Source organism: Haliotis rufescens, unplaced genomic scaffold (genome assembly GCF_023055435.1).
Source record: "Haliotis rufescens isolate VD_foot unplaced genomic scaffold, xgHalRufe1.0.p SCAF_16, whole genome shotgun sequence".
NCBI lineage: Eukaryota > Metazoa > Mollusca > Gastropoda > Lepetellida > Haliotidae > Haliotis > Haliotis rufescens.
This window is the reverse complement of record NW_025963846.1, coordinates 25,272,146-25,280,320: the sequence shown is the minus strand read 5'-3', so window position 1 is coordinate 25,280,320 and position 8,175 is coordinate 25,272,146.

The following is an 8,175-nucleotide window of genomic DNA, read 5'->3' as shown; positions in this document are numbered from 1 at the left end:
AGATGTGCAGACATTGGGAGACTTTCATCTGAATTACGTCAACAAGACACGTGACCTTCAGACCAATGCTGACAGTACACAACCCATCCCACATTACACACCCACGACTCCACCTGGACGTCCCTTCACGTCAGTGGCCACAACACCTACAACACGACAGTTTCAAGACAAGACGAGAATATTGGTTGTACAACATGGCTCTGGCTCCTTCCAACATCCACATCAGATTACCATAGATAAAAACGACATGAAGACGTATCCTTATCTCCACACATCACGCGTTCACGCTGTAACATACGAGCCTGTGTCCAGGAGACTGATATTCAGTAGATATTCACCAGATGGCATCTTCTCCTCAAGGCTGGACGTGTCGGGTGTCACAACACTACGGGAGGGAATCAGGTCACTGGGAATGGCAGTCGATGTTGACAGACGACTCATCTTCCTTACCACATACACACCGACGAAGACAATCAGTCGTATGTCCACATTTGGGAAACACTTTCGGGGCATTGTGGACTTGCGTAATCACGGAACAGACATTCCCCATGCCATTGCTGTAGACTCCAGGAAGAAGGTGATCTATTTCTGTAAAGATGATGATGGGTTGTGGTCTTTGGATTATAATGGGAATAGGCTGCATCAGATAGACGTGAGACGTGACGTATTTGCTGTTACTATTGACACTATACACAATGTCCTATATTTCAGCGACAACAAGAAGGTGATGAAGCGATCTTTATCAACTAATACTACCACGGAAATGTTGGAATTCAGTGATAGGATTAGAAGCCTTGTCTACTACAACAACACTCTGTACATAAGTGGAAAGAATATTGATGTCATATACCTGGAAAACAACGTACATTTCAACCTGAAGACAATGAAGCATAGTTACAATGTAATGTGTTTGATTCCGTGATCACATCTGTCTAAGAGAGACTCCTACACGAGACTTTAGCCCATGAACAGCTATGAAAATTGATATATTCTCACAAACAGTGACAGATGGCCACAAGTGATTAGACACGAGCGACCATTACTTTCATAAGTATACTGTTACACAGAGCGTTTTGTACAGTTCAATGATGTGCACCAGGATGTATGTTGAACACTCCAGGGGGCGCTCGTGCCTAGCTGCCTTAACACCGCTGCCACTAGTACCGAATTACTTGTAGTCTTAGTTTGTATCTATGCTATATGTTTATTGAAATGTTGAGTGTATTGTATGTTGTGGTATTCGTCTACCGAATGTCCTTCTGCTAAGTGTATACCTCTAGGTCCTACCTGGTATTCGCCTACCGCACAATCTCATTAAAGTCAGATCTTAGTTAAACGACATGCAAACAAACATAAAACCTCATGTAGCAATTTTCTTTAATGTGTCAATATAAAACCCAAACAATCACTTACCAATAATATTGTAATATTATTTGTGTTGCTGGAGATATGTTCTTAATGCATATCAGATAATTTTCCTGTATATAATTCCATAACCGTAGTTACCCAAATACTTGCTACTCAGGGATATTATTGTTCTCATTGTTAGAGGGGGCACGGGTTGCAGAGTTGCGTCCCTTGGGCTCGCCAGAAACCTATGATTGTGGGTTCGAATTCCGGTTCGCCCCAATTATGTTTCTAGGTTTGTCAGAACCATACCCGTGCTCGTGGGTTTCACCGAAGTGGTAAACGAATGAGACCTGCATCACTTCGTGCTTTCCTCCCACATTAAGCTGACACGCCGTGATATAACTGGAATACCTTTTAAAGCGGCGTTAAACCCAACTCACTCACTCATGGTAAGTTTGTGTAGGGAGTCTGTATAAGAGCAAATGGGCACGAAATGGATTTACCTACTAGATAATCTGTTTTACCGCGGCATCGTCATGCTGCTGTGAAATTGAGTGCGCAGATGGAATGCATACAAGCTCTGGGCTGCAGTGATGCTATTTGTGATTACCCTTGTCATTCCGAGACCTACCGACGAGAAATATGATTGCTTATCGGTTTTTGATGACTCAAGTGTAATTGAAAACAAGTGAGTGAGTGAGTTTGGTTTTACGCTGCTTTTAGCAATATTCCATCAATATCACGGCGGGGGACACCAGGAATGGGCTTCACACATTGTACCCATGTCGGGAATCGAACCCGGGTCTTCGGCGTGACGAGCGAACGCTTCAACCGGACCGCCCCTTAATGAAAACGACAAAACCCTATCCTTAAGCTATTATGATGACGTCACTCCATTGTTTTTGCAGTTGATTCTGATATTGAGCATTTTGAAACTGACGCAACTATTTGTCTTTATACAAAATAACAGAGAAATTATGTTTCAATCACAACATGGTTTAAATCAAAGCGTGAGTGAGTATGGTTTTACGCTGCTTTTAGCAATATTCCAGCAAAATCACGACGGGGGACACCAGAATGGGCTTCACACATTGTACCTATGTGGGGAATCGAACCCGGGTCTTCGACATGACGAGCGAAGGCCTTTAACCACTACGCTACCCCACCTGGATCTTTGGATTCCAGACGAATTGTTCGCGATAGAATGTTGATATAAAATGGAGAATCGGGGTGATTGTTGCTTGGACACTGTCACATCATCACACCGCCCCTGCTGTGTGGTGAATGTCAATGAAGGAAATGCTCCAAATAACTGCTCTCTCACCGAAATAGTTACACAGTTACTTAGCGAATTTTATCAGTCATTATTAAAAGAATTACATTAACAATATATCAAGGCCTACATGTGTCTGACACTCTGACTCATATTCATCTGCCTGTTGTCTCTAAATGGAGAGTCTGACGGGGAGCATGGTTGAAGTGGGGCATGGCAGTGGTTTTTATCCCGAATAAAAATTGAAACAATTTTGTGAGTCATGTTCCCGATTCATTAAAAATAATGGAGCCGAGGTTACGAGGTTATTCCCCTATTTAAAACACATCCCTGCTTTTACACTTTGGCGAAGCTTTGTCGTATGGAAAATATTTAAAAAATACACCAGAACTCTTTGTTGCCTGTATTTATTCTGTGTGAGTCGCCCTTGCCTGAAGCACGAGGAATACCAAGGCTCTTAATAATTTCGTGGGGTCCTCTTGTTTGATTGTTGTTCAACGCCGCACTCAGCAATATTCCAGCCATATGACGGCGGTCAGTAAATAATCAAGTCTGGACCAGACAATCCAGTGATTGATATCATGAGCATCGATCCACTCAATTGGGAAACTAACCATCCCGTCAGTCGCCTCTTACGAAAACACAGTCACCTTTGGGGTGTTGAAGACCTATACTACCCCGAATCGTCGGGGGTCTCTTGGGGTCCTAAAGTAACATTTTATCAATCGCTTATAAATACATACTGACGGGGATTATAGGAACTATAGAGAACTGAATCTAATTGCTTTAAATATGAACATATACGTATCCCTTTTGCGGGGATCGATGTTCATGATGTCTGGCCCAGACTTATTGACAGAACGCCGTCCTTCAGCTGGAATATTGCTGAGTGAACGCTGGATTACTGGTGTACAGTGCATGTGAGTGGGTTGTTGTACAGTGAATGCGGGATGATTGGCGTACTGTGAACGTGAGTGGGTTGTTGTACAGTGAATGCGGGATGATTGGCGTACTGTGAACGTGAGTGGGTTGTTGTACAGTGAATGCGGGATGATTGGCGTAGTGTGAACGTGAGTGGGTTGTTGTACAGTGAATGCGGGATGATTGGCGTACTGTGCACCAGAGTGGGTCTTTGTACAGTGAATACGGGATGATTGGCGTACAGTGCACGTCAGTGGGTTGTTGTACAGTGAATGCGGGATGATTGGCGTACACAGCACGTGAGTGGGTTGTTCTACAGTGAATACGGGATGACTGGCGCACAGTGCACGTGAGTGGGTTCTTGTACAGTAAACGCGGGATGACTGGCGCACAGTGCACGTGAGTGGGTTGTTGTACAGTAAACGCGGGATGACTGGCGTACAGTGCACGTGAGTGGGTTGTTGTACAGTAAACACGGGATGACTGGCGTACAGTGCACATGAGTGGGTTGTGTACAAAAAAACGCGGGATGGCTGGCGTACAGTGCACGTGAGTGAGTTGTTGTACAGTAAACGCGGGATGACTGGCGTACAGTGCACATGAGTGGGTTATTGTACAGTAAACGCGGGATGACTGGCGTACAGTGCACATGAGTGGGTTGTGTACAAAAAAACGCGGGATGGCTGGCGTACAGTGCACGTGAGTGAGTTGTTGTACAGTGAACGCGGGATGACTGGCGTACAGTGCACGTGAGTCGGTTGTTGTACAGTAAACGCGGGATGACTGGCGTACAGTGCACGTGAGTGGGTTGTTGTACAGTAAACGCGGGATGAATGGCGTACAGTGCACATGAGTGGGTTCTTGTACAGTAAACGCGGGATGACTGGCGTACAGTGCACGTGAGTAGGTTCTGTACAGTGAACGCGGGATGACTGGCGTACAGTGCACATGAGTGGGTTCTGTACAGTGAACGCGGGATGACTGGCGTACAGTGCACATCAGTGGGTTATATGATTGGATGACTGGCGTACAGTGCACATGAGTGGGTTCTGTACAGTGAACGCGGGATGACTGGCGTACAGTGCACATCAGTGGGTTATATGATTGGATGACTGGCGTACAGTGCACGTGAGTGGGTTATACACTTGGATGACTGGCGTACAGTGCACATCAGTGGGTTATATGATTGGATAACTGGCGTACAGTGCACGTGAGTGGGTTCTGTACAGTGAACGCGGGATGACTGGCGTACAGTGCACATGAGTGGGTTCTGTACAGTGAACGCGGGATGACTGGCGTACAGTGCACATGGGTGGGTTATATGATTGGATAACTGGCGTACAGTGCACGTGAGTGGGTCATGTACAGTGAACGCGGGATGACTGGCGTACAGTGCACATGAGTGGGTTGTGTACAGTGAACGCGGGATGACTGGCGTACAGTGTTCATGGGTGGGCTATATGATTGGATAACTTGCGTACAGTGCACGTGAGTGGGTTCTGTACAGTGAACGCAGGATGACAGGCGTACAGTGCACATTAGTGGGTTCTGTACAGTGAACGCGGGATGACTGGCGTACAGTGCACATCAGTGGGTTATATGATTGGATGACTGGCGTACAGTGCACATGAGTGGGTTCTGTACAGTGAACGCGGGATGACTGGCGTACAGTGCACATGAGTGGGTTATACATTTGGATGACTGGCGTACAGTGCACGTGAGTGGGTTCTGTACAGTAAACGCAGGATGACTGGCGTACAGTGCACATGGGTGGGTTATATGATTGGATAACTGGCGTACAGTGCACGTGAGTGCGTTCTGTACAGTGAACGCGGGATGACTGGCGTACAGTGCACATGAGTGGGTTCTGTACAGTGAACGCGGGATGACTGGCGTACAGTGCACATGAGTGGGTTATACAGTTGGATGACTGGCGTACAGTGCACATGAGTGGGTTATACAGTTGGATGACTGGCGTACAGTGCACATGAGTGGGTTATACAGTTGGACGACTTGCGTACAGTGTACATGAGATTTGTTGTTGTACAGTGACCACGGGTTATTTCGTACAGTACACATAAGCTGGTCCATGTTAGTTTACTAGACATTGGACAAATCTTTTCTTCTTGTGTATTAATTATTAAGCAAAAAAGAAAATGCAACAGTTTCCATTGATTTTATTGAGAAAAAAAAGTTTTCACACAGATACAAAACTTCCTTTCTACATAACCACATTAATATACATATCACAGCTGATCTGCCCAACAATACCAATGATGTTGTAGGCTGCAACAGTTACCGCTTATAACGTTTGCAACCAAAGAATCCCAGTTTGGATAAATCACATGAGATATAATGCTTTATTATGCCTCAAAGTGAGATTGACCAATCAGAGACCAGATTTACTCACCCCATGAGCCCGTATACTGTCAATAAAAATCCAAAATGGTTGATACTGACGAAATATGAGACTGTATACCGTCAGTAACAGCCAACTTGGATTTTCTAACATTCACCTCACATATTTCACATGGAAATTCTGGTACCGAAATTCGTTATTTGACACTGTTTTGTGTTTTACTATCATTAATTTGATGTGCAAGGACATTAATCTGGTTTTTAGATCACGCTCGAGATGATAGTTAAAACTTTCAAAAAGGTTTGGCCTCTAAGGTTTGAAGAGTAGTCTCCCTTTGACCCTCACGTCAACTCACGGTTATAAGTGTCAAGTTTTCATTTTGACATGAAACGTGCGATAAGAATACCAGAGAGTTGAAATTGTTTCTGCATTATAAATTCGTTATGGTTTCTTGAGTTGCCGTATACGCTGTCATTTTAGGTTAGCATAAAAATATTGGGCTCGGCTCAGATATACCTTTGCAGACCTGACCTTTCTAAAACGGTCAGGACCAAAACATACATTTCACATTATATTTTTTACAAACTGGGCGAGTGGTCGAGATCCTTTTTATAGTGTATATATCATTTCGCGAGCAATGCAAGTTCTATCATGTCACGCTCTAACTATAAGGGACCCATTAAAACAGTCAGTGAGTGTGGTATAACGCCGCTTTTAGCAATATTCCAGCAATATCACGGCGGGGGACACCAGAAATGGGCTTCACACATTGTACCCATGTCGGGAATCGAAACCGGGTCTTTGACGAGCGAACGCTTTTACCACTAGGCTACCCCACAGACCCCCATTAAAACATGAATATACGATTAACAAACTTAAAAACAACTAATAAAAATACCAGTGGTGCCAAGAGTCGGTGATTAGAAACTACACACTCTTTGCACGTGAACAAACGTTGATTTTTTATTCATTTATTTGTAATTTTTTATTTGTATTATCTCTGCAGTGACCATTCTGGTATCATAGCAATAGTACCAAATACCAAAAACACCATTATACATTTGAAGGCACTTGTTAAAGTTACAATACGATTATATGATACAAAGGCGCGAAGCATATCAAATGTAACATTTCGGAAATAACGTGCATGTTTGTTAGTCGCAGTTATTGTCTCCTTTTGGGATTTCGACTCTTTTGGACTCGGATACAATTTACAGAACTATTTCTTCCACATCGTGGTGATGTCTCGTCAAATTGTTTACGTATGCAAATAATAATCTCTCAACAACATACACGCGGAGTGTATTGCTGTGAAGACGGCGTCCGACATAATACTGCGTATAAAGTCAAATATGTTCATAAAGATATGAAAGACCATGGAGAACAAATATACATACATGTGCACATTTTCAAAACAATGTACGTGTTAAATACCTCCATCTCTAAGTACACATCCGCTGATTGAATATAGTCCGTGTTTTAAATGTCCGTAAATAGTATTGTTATGCTAAAATATGTTTGACAAATTTTCTTTTAAATATACCTTTGATGTATTTTGGGGACATACTTGTAGATAATAAATAGAGGTTCTCACCCGAGTGTCTTTTGATATCAACTATATCAACACGAGTTGATAAAAGTGGAAAAACTCAGAGGCTTGGCAAGGAGTTTTTCCACTTTATCAACGAGTGTTGATATATTTGATATCAAAAGACACTCGGGTGAGATTTTATTTATCATCAAACATCATTCTTCCAACTTTTTCAGTTTGTAGACAGTAATTAGCAGTGTCATAAGTGTAAAAAATACAGCTAACAGCTTCAGTTGCAGAGCCATTAGTGACGTCATTGTTACCATGACGTCACAATGGTCTGCAAAGCATTGTGATGCAATTTAATCTCATCCAAGTGTTATCTCCTGTGGGAGCCAGTTTTAGATGATAAACTTGTTCTCGTTACATTTTCCCTCACTCATTCACATAAACCGCTCTCTCGCCTTTTTATCTCTAACGTATCACGTGACAGGTTAGACCAACACACCTCAACAATACTACACGTATGATTGATTGAATTGAAAATAAGGGAGGAAGGTTTGTTTCTACTGTGGAATCAGCAACACTGCAGCTACAGTTTGTAGGATATAGTTTGGACCAACCAAACCATTAGAAAACCCGGCCCATTCGATATGAATAGAATGACAACAGTCAGACTTAGCTGACCGCTCTTTGTAATATCACCAAATCAAGAATATGTACATCTACTATTTCTATAAA